This window comes from Trichoplusia ni, chromosome 5, assembly GCF_003590095.1.
Source record: "Trichoplusia ni isolate ovarian cell line Hi5 chromosome 5, tn1, whole genome shotgun sequence".
Taxonomy (NCBI): Eukaryota; Metazoa; Arthropoda; class Insecta; order Lepidoptera; family Noctuidae; genus Trichoplusia; species Trichoplusia ni.
The window spans coordinates 11,142,468-11,159,494 of NC_039482.1; positions in this window are offsets into that span (position 1 = coordinate 11,142,468).

Consider the following 17,027-nt stretch of genomic DNA (forward strand, 5'->3'; position numbering starts at 1 on the left):
AAACCAACTTCTATTAGTGACTAACAATGGCCTTTCAAAAGTAAGATAAAATATTACACAAAGTGAATGAAAGCCTTTCATTTAAAAATAAGCTGGCAAAATTGAACCCTCTGGGAAATTCGTCAGAAAACCCTTGATTGGCAGGTAATATACGGTAAACAGAACTTATTGTTACCATTCCCAAGCTATTCAAGCAAAGCGACTTTGATTCGACGAAACGTTGAGCGGAATTTTCACCTTCACCCCTCTAGCCAAGTACACAAGTGATTACTGCAATCATTCATGACAAATTAAATGCGTATATGTATGGAAATTGCATTTCGGTTCAATTAGTCACGTGATGTTTTTATACACAGATACGAGTGATATCTATTGACGATGACGATCGACGTAGTATCACTTGGGTAGAGGTTAGATTTATGTAACTCCAAGCAATATCTTTTTTGCTCCCGCACTAAGGTATTTTATCCTTGTGTCGCGGGGGGTTTCACACACATACAATTCACATGCACAAAGACTCCTATCTCTAATAAGAAATAATAATAATAACTTAAAATTGCTAGAGCCATCACGAGATTTGACAAAATATCAGTAAAATGTTTTACTATGGCACGTTAAAAGCAGGTGGTGTAATACTTATAATAACTATGTAAAAGGGTGCTCTCGCCATAATTAACCCATCAATCTCTACCTATTGTTGAGTACGAGCTTTCCGCCGTCCCCGCACCCAACCCGCTCACGGTACAGTTACGAAGAGGAGTCTTCTAACACTCTGATTTACAAGACTTACGATTTTCGTATTTCGATTATGAAACAAAGGAACTTTAATTTAACAAAATTACTGAATCAGTTGAGGAGTTTTACATTTGAGTTTAATATATTTATTTAATTATCACACTAATCTACCATTACATTTCATTATATAAATGCAGCATTTAATCCTTGTCTTGTGGGGTTTTGTCAGATAGTTAAACCATGCACAATTGTTATTAAAAACAATAAACGGAGGTCTTCATAAACTTTCAAGACACGTGCTCCAAAAAGATAGTGTCATCTAGACTTAGAACAAGGAAATATGGTTCTGATAATGTGCCTGGACCTATGCCGATCAGCTAAAAGTTTTTTTTTTATGACGGCTCCTCACAGATTATTTAATCCTTGTTTCGCGGTTATTTCACAAACATTCAAGTCACAAGCACAATTTAAAGACACCCAGGCTCAGTACAAGCATTTGTTGATCACACAAATGTTTATCTTGCGTTGGGATCGAACCCGCGATAAGTCGCCCACAGTGGGTTTCACGTGGAGTCCTCAACCGTTCGGCTATCCGTGCAGTGCAATTATTGTACATACACGAACATCTGCCTTATCCACTTTGTTCAACGTCTTTCGTTCCTGACTGTACAGACAGACCCACCCATTGTTCGCTCTACAGACGTCATGCCAGAGACACGAGATACCCAATAGAACGAAAATAACACAGTAATTAAATTCTAAATGAGAGGATATTTAATTAGGAATTAAGTTTTAATACGAATTTAAGTAACGGAATTAACCAAGTAATGAAAGTGCTAAGATTTGAGAACTCAAATATTTGAGGGGTTTAATAAGAGACGTAAATGGTTTGATATTTGCATTCTGGGTTCATTGACCAAGGAGGCGAATGTTTTTAAGGTTTATTGTCGAGACAATTACAGTCAAATTTGTTAGCCCAGAAAACTACGAGAATTGCATTGTCTGTACCTATTCATGAGATCAAGGTTAGAGTGATATCGTCTGAGAGGGATGCGATATCCTCACATTAGGTTATTATCATCTATGAATCCGCACCTGAACAAACTCTCCTTTCCACCACCTACTTGGATCCGCAGTTTAGTGACATCTATCTTCAGAAGAGACAGTTCTGGATGTTGACACGACTGGATCTCATGTCTTTAGCGCCTTTTGCCGGTCTATCAACACCTTTTAAAACTGTTACTATTGTATAAGCGAAACACTGCTCTACACAGTTAGAGTACTTTAGAGCATTTTACATTCCTACAATACCTACAAACTATCTTACCGTAGCTCTGTGACCAAGGTCTCGATCGGAACTGGTTTGTTACGTTATATAGGTCTTTAGTCAGGAAAATAATAAATATTTAATGCCCAGAATTAATTACGATCTTAGATGAAACACATGAATTATTCCTGCTCATTAATGTTAACGTGTTTAGCACCTATTATCTTAAGTACGGTAGAGCAACAGAAAGTCGGATTAATCTATAGACAACGTTGAGAGATACTTAGTTATAAGAACGGTCGTCTTTGAGAAAGATTTTTTATGAGTCCCTGATTCCCTGAATGGGTTTAACTGTTATATTTCTAAAAGTTTCTTGTTAAACTTCCAGTGTACCTTGGATCTTGCCTCTTCAGGAAGGTTAATGTACAATACATAGACTGTTAATTTACAGCCTGTATATACATATATATTTTAACATTAATAACTGCCGTTATTAAATGCCAACTTTGCTCTCTACTTAATTAACTTATTTTCTTGTAACAAACAGGGATTCGTAACATATTATTAACAGAGTGTGTTGTAAACATCTGCTCAACGGAAAAACAAAGGTCAAAGCCATCTGCCACGCTGCCGCGCTGTAGGAAAATCAGTGTAAAGTAGTAAAAACCATACAAATAACTCTGTATAACTTTACTAAGATGAAATATGTGTTTTTAGCCATAATCTCGTGAACATTGAGGAACAAACATTTATTGCGGCAAAAAAATGCACACTCTAAACAAATCTAGTAAAAAAACATCTCATACATTAATACTAGCTACAGGAGCAAACATTAAATCAATCAAAGAGGTTGCAAAATAATTTAAAATAAATGCCAAACATTGATTTAAAAGACACAATTGATTACGATTTTCTACTCAACCGATGAAGCTAATTTGCCTTACTCAAACAATTGTTTGGTTTCGGCATTAACACCGTCTGTCGAAATCTTACAGAATTTTTATTCTCAGCAAATACCCCCTGGGTTCAATGACCTCCTTTTTATCGAAATTCTTATATTACAATATTATAAAGCTACTTATAATGCGAAACATTTCACAAGTGACGCAGAAACTGATTGTGCTCATGACAAAGGATCGTAATCAAGGATTTAAGCAACCGTGTCTGAATAGCGTGATTGATTGATTATTATCATGGTTATACACTCAACACAGCAACTGTGTGTAATCGATTCATAAATGAATCTGAAACTGAGGTGTATATTTTGTGTGTTTGTCAATCGAGAGGCAGATTTATAATTGTCATTTCATTTTTTGACTTGTATAACTCTATCTTTACAAAAAAAGTGCACTGAAAACAGAACCCTGTTACCAGTATCTCATAAAACGTGATAATAAGATCGTTGCTATTCTTAGAAATCCTGTATTTTAGTTTATATTATAACGACAAATACTAAAAATAACTTTGGGGGTTCTCTCAAATGTAAGGATTTGTCACCAAACTGATTTTTGAACTGAACTTTGTTTTCAGCCTGTACGGATGTGTCACGTCTGATTCGCACTTGGCCGGTTCTTATTATACTCCTACGCGATACCAGTTTTTCCCTTCAGAAATAATGTGTATGGCAAAACAATATTTGCCACAACAATTATTATTATTATTACGACCTCCGTGGTCGAGTGGCGTATGCACCGGTTTCAAGGTGTCGCTAGCTCTGAGGTCCCGGGTTCGATCCCCGGTCGGGTCAATGTAAAAAATCACATTTCTACATTGTCTCGGGTTTGGGTGTTTGTGGTACCTTCGTTGTATCTGAATTCCATAACACAAGTGCTTTAGCAACTTACTTTGGGTTCAGAACAATGTATGTGATGTTGTCCGCATTTATTTATTTATTTTATTAATTATTCAATAGTCAATACTTTATTGCTTCCATAAAGTAGTTACATTCTGTAATATTATGTATACTATATAATTTAGATGTTTCACTATTCCAATGGTGTCGGTTCTAGTTTGTGAGATTAATAGCGTTGCGGTCACTCCGCGACGAGCTCTCGACAAGAGACTGTCGACAGCAACAGTGTATCCGTATCAAACTGTACTACTGAAATAATGAGTTCACAAGAGCCATCTATATTATTAGCTGTTATTTGTCTCTATAGAACTTTGGTAATGTTATTTTTGTGTGTATTGTGTTTAAGTACTTGTCATGTGTGTAACTAATTTTGTCGTATTAGGCTGACCTGTAAAGATAAAATTAGCTGTGTATGTATTAAATAAATAAATAAATATTATTTATGAAACACAGCAGTAATTTATGAGTACCTACATTGTAGTTTGGCATTATTTTAATGCATAACTAAGCATCATCAGCCGATTTTCATCAGCTATTCCATTTTTATCAAATGTATATGTTCTGGAACTTAAAAGTTACGTTGAAATCAGCGGGACTGTCCATTGTAAGGGTTACCGCGGACTTTATGTACCGGGACATAAAGAGCAAGGAAGGAACATGGGTGAAGAAGAAGAAGAAAATGTTGAAGAACCCAAGAAAAAAATATGTTGAAAAAAGGCGGTATTATACCTTATACTATATTTCACCTTTTAGCTATTCTATTTTATTATAGTCCGGTCATTTTAGACAATTGAAATAAAGAGATTCCGACAGAGCCAAATCTTCGTAGAGACCTTAGGTTTACCACAAGGAATAAACTGTCAAAAGTCCCCATGAGTCCCATGTGAGCTTAGGGACTTATTCGGGTCCCAAGGTCAAAATTTTAGGTTTTTTGGATTTTTCTCGAAAACGGTAAGTTTTATCGAAAAGGTACTTTAGAGAAAAGTTGTAGATCTTAAAATTTTCTATAAAAATGGTCCCAATGATTTTTTCTCTAAGACCCACTATTTCTCAGATATTGCGCTTGTAAGAATCACGTTCTACATAATATGCACACATTTCCACACCACCTGTGAGGTAGTGTACTCGGCGCATTTTTTTTAACGTGGTATCCCCGGTAGGCCTATTAAGCGAAACTTTATGACGTTATTTTCAGGAACAATTGGAAAAAATAGTGTTAGGAAGTTTTTCTGGAGTATAGATACGTAAAGAAATTTAACATTTGTAAAAAATACACGAAACAAAAAGCAAGTACAGCTATCTTGTCTTCTTCCAACATCGGCATCTGCTAGTCAACATTCGTTTCGAGTATACTATCAAGTTCAGACATGGCAAGGCAATGAACTGAACCCTGAAGACTGGGGTTGGAAATTGATAGATAATACTTTGGAACCGATTCGAACTTTACTGCCTCCTGCTCCAGAAAAACTTCTTTACACTATTTTTTGCAATTGCAAGAAAGGTTGTAGTGCCAAATGTGGCTGTCAAAATGTTGGGTTGCAGTGTTCTCCAGCGTGTACCAATTGCCAAGGTATCTCTTGCTCAAATGTTCAATCAAATACAAGAGAGGAAGATTCATGTGATTTTGATGAAGAGCAACTGATTCATCTTCATTTGAACAATTTCTAAGCATTCATCAACAGGAAGGAGAAGAAGAAGAACAAGAAGAAATTGAAGAAAACATGATTGTTAAAGTTGAATATGAAGAGTATGAGTCAGATTAAAGTAATAAAAAAAAGTTAGAACGACAGTTAAACTCAGTAACCCATATCAATAATCTTCATACTATTAAATAATTATTAGTACACTACCTCACAGGTGGTGTGCATATTATGTAGAACGTGATTCTTACAAGCGCAATATCTGAGAAATAGTGGGTCTTAGAGAAAAAATCATTGGGACCATTTTTATAGAAAATTTTAAGATCTACAACTTTGCTCTAAGTACCTTTTCGATAAAACTTACCGTTTTCGAGAAAAATCCAAAAAACCTAAAATTTTGACCTTGGGTCCCGAATAAGTCCCTAAGCTCACATGGGACTCATGGGGACTTTTGACAGTTTATTCCTTGTGGTAAACCTAAGGTCTCTACGAAAATTTGGCTCTGTCGGAATTTTCTTTATTTGATCACTATTTTTATGCCTAAAATGACCGGACTATTAATAGAAAAAAGATTTGTATTTTTAAACAAAGCACCAATGTTATAACGTTTTTGCTAGTTTTCCACTAAACCGGTATCTACTTATTTGTGTGGTTGGTGCATTTTACAGGTAAATAATATATCGTGCCTGGGTTCAGACACTAGATTACGACGTGATTGATCTCTTCCTCATTTTAATTGCACGAGAACGGCGATTCGTTTAATTTACTAGTGGTTGCACTACAAGCTCAAACAATGCTTGTTATTACTAATATTTTAGGGTTAATAAGGTAAAATATTCAAAAGAAAAATGGTTAACATGAACTAGACGTTAAAGGCAAAAAGTTCTTAAAAACAGCCTACTTGAAATAAAAACTTTCTGTATTTGGTTTAGAAGATATAATTTCCTTTACCTATAACTAGCTGTTCCCGCGACTTCGTCCCCGTGGGAAGAAGATATAAGTTATGATTTATACCTGCCCTGTTGTTTTCACATTTTCCATTGTATCTTCGCTCCTATTAGCCGCAGCGTGATGGTTTATAGCCTAAAGCCTTCCTCGATGAATGGTCTATTCAACACAAAAAGATTTTTTGAATTTGGACCAGTAGTTTCTGAGATTAGCGCGTTCAAACAAACAAACAAACTATTCAGCTTTATATATTAGTATAGATAATATAATCATACTTGCGACCTAAATAATTAAAACTTGTAATTCAATTTATCGTAATATGAACCTATTCAAATTATTAATGCATGAATGCACAAACAGCATAACATTAACATTATAAGCAAATTTTTGGAAATACAAATATTCCATGAGGATCTTCATTTTGCATTTCATCTAGTTTGCATGAAAACCCAACCCGTACATTGGCCACCCGTGCAACAACCCACACGATTATCGATAAAACAAATCGATTCCAATTTCATTTTCATATTAAAGTCGTGTTTATATTTAAAACAGTGTTTCGTGAGCTACCGATAGCTTGGTCCAGTAATGGGTATCGAGAGGTCGTGTTCGGACCCTTTGCACTATTGATGTGACCCTCGCAGACTAAGTATAAATATTTAGTTTACGAGGGTTAACTGGACGGCCAGGTCAAATACCCGATTGACCAATAAACTTCAAGTTAAAGATAGAGTACATACTTTGTACGTGTACGTTGAAGTCGGGTAAAGGAATTCTGTGTGACGTCACACTTTGTTTTTTTTTTGCGACTTCTTCATTATTTAATGAATCTCAATCATTTTGGATCTCTCAATTTTTGGTCTACGCAGGGATTGAACTTGCCACACGTCGCGCATAGTAATGAAAATCGAGAAAACTATATTAAAATTCACCTATGTAACAAATTAATTTATTTCCTTCAGGATATGCCGCAGGTAATAGGATAAGTAAAGGACCGACCGATCGGCCGAGCTGAATAAATGGTACAAAATAACATTTTGTTGTTTGTATTTCATTAAGAGCTAGCCCCAAATAAAACTCGGGGCTAAAGAATAATTAATTGATATACATAGAGCTACGAAAATTATAAATTCCATTTCGTAATGTCGACGAGTTTTCATAAAACGTGAACCTACCTCCTTAATACAAAATTCGTTTTAAAATTCATTTATTTTGTAATTGCCAGGTACAATGATCTTATTTATATAATTTTTGGCGACGCTATATGATCAAATCTATTGTTTTTTTTCAGATAATACATTAAGTCACATTAATTCGATATTAGTCTGGATTCATTAGGTAATTAGGTAAGTATATTGGTTAGCTAAAAGTTTTTGTGTTTGCCAATTCTGACTCTACATACATATGCAGCTTAAAAGGTACATTTATCATATCATTTTATTTCCGTTTTACAACGCTTAATATAAGGGTCTTGGGTAGCCCGCATCATATTTTAAAAGCAAATTGTTTGCTTGTATCTTTCATAATACAAATCTCCAGTTATAATAAGCACTTGCTAAGAAATTTGACGTTGATAATAAATAACATTCTGACATCTTTAGAGAAAAGTCTTATTATTAAGTTTATAATAAAAATAAAACGAATTTACTAATTCTGCTACACAGAAACGTGTGTCCAACATAATGACGTAACAAGAGAACTCTAATTTTATTTTTTCTCTAATGAGTTAGAGACGGAGCGAGCGGGCAGGGCTACCAGCAACCAGACACCGGCTAATTGGCGATGTGACAAGACACCCGACACCCCTAACCATACACTTGTTTGTACGGGCAGCAACATAACTTGGTACATAATTAGATTTTTAAAACAATTTCACACATTTTCATAGAGGTTCTGTTTTGGTATTCGGTAATACAATTAGTTTCACGCTTTTGATATGTTAAATTTATACATAGAAAGCGCTGAGAAGCGGGTATTGTTAGCAAGGATTAAATTCCTTAGTGCTGGAGGAGTTTAAAAAAAAGTACAAATAGAATGAGAATGTTTTCTGACAGGTCTCAAAGCCTGCGAATACAATAGACAAATATGGGTCTTCGTGTGTGATCTCAGTAGCTTAGTTGCTTAAACGTCAAGGCCCTGGCGGGCCCTTTAATCCAATGGAAATTGTTTTATTCTAAGTATTTTTCAAACACAATCATTGGAAATTCAGTACGGGGTGGAAAACACTCACGGTCTATACAATGAATTTCCAATTATTGTGTTGGCAAAATGCTTAAGAGAATAGCTTTCATTCATAGGCCATTGTAAGTAACAGAATTGGGACCTAGAAGGCACTGCTTTGATTTTTGTGAGTTTAGCGTGATTTTGTGAAGTTGACGGCAACACAGTAGCCATGACACAACGCAACACGCTACAAAAATTTTAGCTAGTTTATTTAATTTTATTCAAAATCAGCTGTCAGCTATCATTGACTAAAACATTGAAATATTTAGTACTTAGTAATACCAAATTTACAAATACCATATTGTTTAAATCCTGCATTATTAAACACTATACAACAAATATTAATAAAGCGGGTATTATACTTAAACCAAAGCGAAAACCCAAACCCACCTGAATGAATAAAACAAACAGAACACCTTATCTGGAGCGAGGCCACGGGCACCCGATCATACATATTTTGGGAGTTAAACAAAAATTAACCTTACGTACCTATATCACTTAATTGAAACCACATTCAGGTAACAGGGGGTTAATTAACGACCCAATTACTCACACTCGTGAATAAATGAGCCGAAACAAAAGACTGTCACGCCTAGGTACCTCAGAAACCCTAAAATACCGAATAAAGTGAACAATCCAAAAGAAAAGAGATGCTGCTCTACTCAATGTGCTTGCTTTCTCGTTCCCACAATTGCAAGTCTAATTTGAGGAGGTGATGTTAGGCACCCAGATCATTGCCTTTGCCCATTTATCATGTAGCAAGCCATTGAAGGCGTAACTTTAGGAACACAATTGAAATAACAAATAGGCCTAAAGGAACGTTAAAGGCCTGTTTTAGCCTCATTTCTCACTTTAAAGTTAAATAAACTGGAAATATATTAAGGAAATAGTTTGAGAATTAAACACTAATAACTTTCTTTCTGCCTGCTCTTCAAAAATAAACTTGACTAATTTATACACTAAAATTTATAGTTAGATTAGTTTTTGATTAGTCTAACTTCGAGACATGATGCTGAATATTAAGCCTGTTCTCGCAAGGAGTCTTAATTCCAATGCCTAAGTTAGTTTTACTTAGTTTAGAATACTGTGCTTTATTAGTGTAGTATCCATAGCAACAAACTCAATACCTACTACGTGTTTAGTTAAAAATTTCCGATTGAATTTTTAAATTTAAATACTGGTATTGCTCTTAACGTTTTTTTATTACTTCCCTGCAAATTTACCAAAGAGAATATATTTTTATGCAAAGAGTCCTTATACTTTACTTTCAAGAAACATATTCAGCCAGTAACATTTCTTCTGCAGGTTAAAGACCTTGGTCCATAAACAACAGAAAACAGTAGAGTATTAATCACCGCTCTTGTTCAGTGTGTTGACGTTTTCAGACCATTTAATACAGGTCTTCTTACAGTGGTCGCTCTTTACCGTAAGTCAGATTAATATGTTTAGTATAATATAGCTTTAAAATGTAAATATAAGCGATAGTTTGATTTAAGTAAAACTTAAATAAATGTAGAATTTGAAAAAAAAGGTTGGCCATCCTCCTCATGTTATATTACATTCTACAATTAATGAATAATTTACAAATAAACTGAATGTTAGACATTGAAATGAAACTACTTTTACGGATTTTATCGAGGTTTAATTTTAGATTTTAGTCCCCGACCTTTCGACACCTTTGCAGGTGTCATGGTGGCCATGATACCTGCAAAGGTGACTACTACTACTGAATTTAAACGGAAGCCAAAAGCCATCATGTTTACAAAACCCATAACAACTAGTTTTCGGCTATTATAATAGAATAAAAAAAACATTTCCCTGTTTCTCAAAAACCTACAATAGAATTAGACCGTAGTTCCTACGGAATAGGTGCCAAAATTGAATGTAAATAAAATATTTTTATATTTCGGTCTGTTAGATTGTGTTTTCTACGATCCATCAGCAACGATTGAAATGAACGAAATGTTAGGGTCTAGAAGGAACGGAACCCTTTTCCGTAATGATTAGATTGTGTTTGAATAAATAACGCGTTACCTACAAGGACCTGTATTTAATCAACATTTATTATATATATAGAAATCCCTTTTCAATTGTTTACTGAAAAAAATAAACATGATTGAAACGTTAAACTATGTTTAGATAAAAACCTTTTTTTCACGTTAGTATTATTTTATTCTTGACACCATAAGTCCTTAAGTATGTTAAAATTTATCTATTAATCTAACTAAAATCTTCCTATTCCTAAAATTTTCGATTGATTAACGCGTACATAGTTAATGTAATAAAAACCTTTATTTGCCAGAAATACTGCTACGTATACGAGAAGATATATAAAATAATAATAGTCCTTCAGTTTAGCAAGCGAAGCCAAAACACTAAATAGGAGCAAATTCAAAACAAAGAATAAAGTCTTTGTAAATTACTGCTGCCTCATTAACAGTGTCTTTTCCAAGGTTTGACATTCAAATCATCTAAAAGAATATTCAAATTTGATTTCCATGTGTCAAAGAACAATAAAAATGATGGAGTGTCCATTATCTATTGTCATCTCACGTAAATGGAAACCGAACACCTGAATTTTTACGTACTTTTCCAGGCAATAAATCATACAAATGTATTCTTACATCTAACATTTTCAAGAAGGTTTTCCTCCCAATCGTTTTATGGAGCAAATAATAAATAGCTAGGTATTACATAAGAATTTATTTGGCATCTGATACATTGCCGAACTCCGTCAACGATAGCGAAAGATTTACACAAATCCACTATTTGCGAAATTTCATTTACTTAGATCGAAAGCGAAGGGTAGTTTTTTCTACTAAATAGAATTGCTCTTTATGATTTATTAAATTGTTTTAGGACCGGTTTTTCTTTAGAACTTTAAGTAAACTAGGTTTGGTAGGATCAAAAGAGGTTAGGTATGCTATTCAATATTCAGAATAAATTACACTGTTTTGGAGAAGAAGGTATAAAATGTGTTGTAACCTTTTTGGAGTTTGTAGCCTATTAGGATAGGAGTTAGATATTTGGATTTACATTCTAAAATAATAGTTTAGGCCTAGCTCCCGCAGCCAGAGTGTCTACCAACACTTTTAAAAGTTAAATTGTCTCCGTTTGTGTAAGAGAGTTTCTTCTTGTTTCGGACGGCACGTTAAATTGTGGGAGACAGCTGTTATTTATTAACTTTTGATATTCGTAATGGGCTCGTGGCTAAGCTATAAACGCATAAGTGATTCGTCCACAGTTTAAGCTATGCTTGACGCGGTTGGTCCGTAGATGGGTGACCATTTTTGTCATAACGAGTTCCTCCGTGTTTCGGAAGGCACGTTAAATTGTGGGTCCCGGATGTTATTCTTACATCTTTGACAGTCGTTACAGGTAGTCAGAAGCTTGAAAAAGTCTGACAGCCAGTCTAACCAAGGGGTATCGTGTTGCCCAGGTAACTGGATTGAGGAGGTCAGATAAGCAGTCTCTCCTTATAAAAACCAGTACTTAACTGCATCCGGTTTCACTGAACGCCAACCACAACATAGTGTGGAAAAGTTTAGGTTTCATAAATTTATAACTTAGTACTTACACTGAAATAGATAAAACAACCAAAACTGGTTATATTAATCCATAAATCTGTATTACACGCGTAAAACACAGCTCTCTGCACTTTCCGACATGAATTATGTTTACGCACGAAGTAGTTTCCATCACAGATTTTTATTACCTACTCTCGCTGTGACAGACATATAATAATATTTTATGGTGACAAGCATTATCTCGCTGCAGCCACGTTATAATAAAAAAATAATGTTATTAAAATTTCATCCATCAATCGTAATAAATGTAACATGATTTGAGTTTTATGATTAAGGCATTTTTTATTCGTGCATAATAATGTTATGACTTTATTGTTATGAAATTCGGATGTATGCGCATTCATATTATAGTATCCAATAAATAGACACGTAAATGGAATATTGTTAAATGGTGCCAATAAAAAATAACCGATGACGTACAAGTCGCACTAACGACACTGAGGTTTTCGTAACAATAAGCTAAAGAAAGCAAGTCACTTTCGTGGTAAATAGATTTGACGGTGAGTACTTTGGGTACCCACCAATGCCTTAGCAGCACCACCTTAGGCAGAAATTTCAATCTACTCTAGTTATCACGGTTCATGAGATACAGTCCGATGACAGTCGGAAAGATACGTTTTTAGTCCTACAGTACAGTATTAGTTACATTTTTGTACTTGCGTTTAAAGCTAATTATTAAACAAAACCACCACGAAGACTAAAAACTAAGTAAACTACTAAAGGAATATCGACTTTATTAAGCATTTACAACTTTTTAAATGCTTACTTAAATTACCTTAAAAATCCCTAATGAATAACCCATTATCTACATAGTCAGATCTAAACCTCCTTAAAAAAAAACATTTATATCTACGACCACGTCCATTTTTAAAGATAAAAATTAATACTGGACAAGGGTTGTCATCTACTCCGCTCAGCATTTGTAGGCTTTGACCTTGATCTGTCATCACGTTCATTACTGGCTGAAAATGGTCTGACAACTGTAACCCAGCTGTCAGTATACATTTATTAAATATTCTAGTCAGTAAAGCTTCTGTTTTAGGTCTGTCTTTTATTTAACTCGCTGTCGCTATGACGGTGCGAAATGGTAAACTGCTTTATCGAGCGAAAGGCCGTTTTTAAGAATCATTAAATTCTATTATGGTTTTTTGAGGTTCCATGCGTTGAGGAAGTAGCATCGTAAACTTGAAGACATGTTGGCCATGTGTTCCATAGGTATGGTATTTCTCAGGTTCGAGTAAACAATGTGTTTTTCTTTTTCGATTTAGTCGCCACAATAAGAAAATATGCGTCTAATCCGGTAGAGAAGTCACCTTTCAGACTAACTGTTTACATAGTACGTTCTGTTAAAAATAAGTTCGTTCTTACTTATATGGGAATTTAGATAGAAGACAACCAAAAAAAAACGTAAAAAAGGCGGCACACATTCAAATGACACGCACAAAGACTCGGAACACTCGGATCACACAAATGTTTGTCAAACTGGCGACACATCGCGTACAGTAGGTTCCGCGTGCCTACACCACTTGGCTATCCGAGATTTTAATTTCATCGTCGTCATCATCATCAGCTCATATTCGTCTACTGCTGGATATAGGCCTCCCCAGTTGCATGCAATCGAGATCTTTCTTCAATTGCTCATCCAGCATATTTTAACTTTAACCGTTCCAAAATACACTTTTAAACTCTTTCACTAACTAGCAGTGTTTGCGAGTAGCTTCTTAACTACAATTTACCTTAACTATACCTTACCGGTCTTCACAATGCAGCACTGAGACAAAGCCGCGATCGATTCAGAACTTACAAGGGGACGAATGCTGTCTGAATATAAAATAAACAGTAAAGCCACTTTGTGAAAGCAGTGTCATTCATTACCGAACAACGGGAGCTCTATTATCGATAATAAGTTAGTAGGTGTACGCTTAATTAGATTTGTTTTCATATTAGACTAGGCTTTTGTGTAATGTACGGGATACGCTTGTGCTCAAATAATTAATCACTGCTAAGTATTTGGTAGGTACTCTTACTTCTCAATACATGAAATATGTAAGTATTTTCAATATAATGTCGGTTTAAAGGTCGCCAAAGAATAAGGAAGGCTAAGCTTGGCACTCGGGTATTGCTACAAAACGACTTTGTTTCCCAATTATTGTCTTCTTACATACTAGACATTACATTTTGCCTTGAAGAAGTACAAACAGAGACCCACAAACACTCAATGTTGGAAAGAACGGAGCTAATTAGTTTCTTTTAGTTTATTTTATCTATACATATAATAAAATTGTAGAAAAGTGAAAACTGTACATTGAATATTTAAAAAAAAGAATAATTGCAGGGTGGTCTACGAACGATTCTGATGCCATAAATATAATTTTTAGAATTTTTGTCTGTTTGTCTGTATGTATGTCCGGAAAGATCTCGGAAAGTACTGGATAGATTTGATTCAAATGTTCAGAGAATATCAACAAGAGGTCCAGTCAACATACTTTTTACTTATTACCTCGCTTTTCACCTTTTATATCTATAAGCAAATATCCAATTATCTCATAAACTACTTAATATATTTCGTTCAAATTTTGCATGAACCTTATCGTAGACATGATACAACAAATATACAAAAACCATAACGCTACTCTGCAGGGGGCATGAGCAGTAAAGTTTTAAATATTTAGACTCACCCGTAACATCGTCTAATACAATTATGAGGTGTATTTTCACCCCATTGAGTAATAAGCAGCACGGTCATCAATTTACACAATAAAACATCACGCTATTTATCTTAAGACTTTTGGCAGAGCAATAATAGGATTTTTCGAAAATAAATCATTTTCACAAAATTAGTCACTTTATCCTCTTTCAAGTCTGATACAGGCCTACCGCGACTATTTAACAAGTAAAATAAAAGAAACATAAACTAATACGTTTTTTTATGCAACTGTTACCGTAATCAGTACATTCTTGAAAGAAAGGAACTTAAATTCTTTTTATTTTTATTGATGTACTAAAATGACTCAAGTTCAAATGTGGAATACCGTAATATGATTTTGTATTTATTTACGATAGGTGTATATACCTATGTCTTCAAGATCAAAACATTCGTAGTGACACTCAACCCAAAGATGCATGTAGTTCACATTGATCTCATCTATAAATATGCCACAATAAATTACTGAACGAAGATCTGTACGACCAAAGCTATCAATGAATAAGAGCGTACGCTAGACATTATGTATCTATTGATAGAACAATGCCTACTGAAACCAGGGATCTTTCAATATTTTAACGATTTGATCGGTCTACATCCGCCATTATAGAAACCGCACACGTGGTCCTTCCAAAAAATCCTTTAACAATTTATTGTAATCTCTATTTACTTAAAATTTTCTTCTTTCGTAGCCTGGTAAAAACAGGGGAAGGAACGAGACTGAATGAGTTTCTGAGATCCCAAAGCTAAGCCGACGAGGATTAGGAACATATTTTTGGAAATTTCCCCAATAAGGCTGATAATAGCGTGTAACTATAACCACTTACATCCGTCATACAATGTCTGGAAAATTCATTTTGGTTGTCGGTATCGACAGCGTAACCTCATAACCAACCTCATGTAGTCTTTATTTAAGTTCCATTTATGCAGTAGGGATGACGGTATTTTACTTCAATGATCGTCAGGTAGGTTAACGAATAAAATACGTAATTTTTCTTTGCAAATTGGTACAGTAAATAGAACTCATGCGCATGAAGTCACTTTTATGTTCATATTTTGCTTTGTTGTAACATCACAAATTACACATATCCTATAATTTAGACTTTTGTCATTGTCAATTTAAAAAAGGGGTGTCTGATAGTTTTTTCATTATCACGCTATTTATTTATCAGCAATTTAAAGGCAAATCATGATCAAAACACCAGGAGGGCAAAATGACACGTTTACCAGCTTTTTTATTTCGGAAATATTCCAAATGTTTGTGAGGAAGATCAGTTTTAACATTAAGAGGGCAATCAAATACAACGTGTTTCAAGAAACCGTTTATTTGGGCGCAATTTGGTTTATCTGGAGCCCGACTCTCACTTCACTAGCTCCGTCCACAAAAATAATTTGACATCTTCTTTATATCGTCAGAAAACATCGTTTGTGAAAATAACAACTGTCTGGCTATCAGTGTTCCTGAGAAACAGCCAGGTGACAGACAGACGAACGGACACCGGGGCCTCAGTAATACGGTTCTGGTTTACCTCTTTGGTTACAGTACAATAATATTTTTATGATGCCTCATAATTACTGTCATAATCCGTCTAACAATTTCAGGTGTAGACCGTCCCAAGAACAGACTTGCTCGAAAATCATAACCCACCCAATTAGAAAATGGAAAACCCTCGAAAGTAAAACATTTTTAGCAGAAGTGCTAAGACTGAGTTATACCTTCTGTAATTTTTTCCTACTTGCATCCCCCCCATTTTTAAACGGCTCGATTTGTCAAACATGTCTAAACGAACACTTGCACATAATTCACGTTTAAATTAAAATAGTTCAATTTTTTCGGAAGCTATGATGTCACAGACAGACAAGCAGGCAGTATGTCAAAGTTATAAACCCCTCTTTTTGGGATTAAATAAGAAAAAGTCATTAAAACAGGTGTGAAATATTTGCAATTTACAAGCTTAAAATGTAAAGAAAAGTGTTTCATTTTCAATATTGCATTACATTTTGGCGATGATCGTTATTATTAAACTTCATAGTTTTTCACATCTTGAAAATCACGCAGACAAAGTCGCGG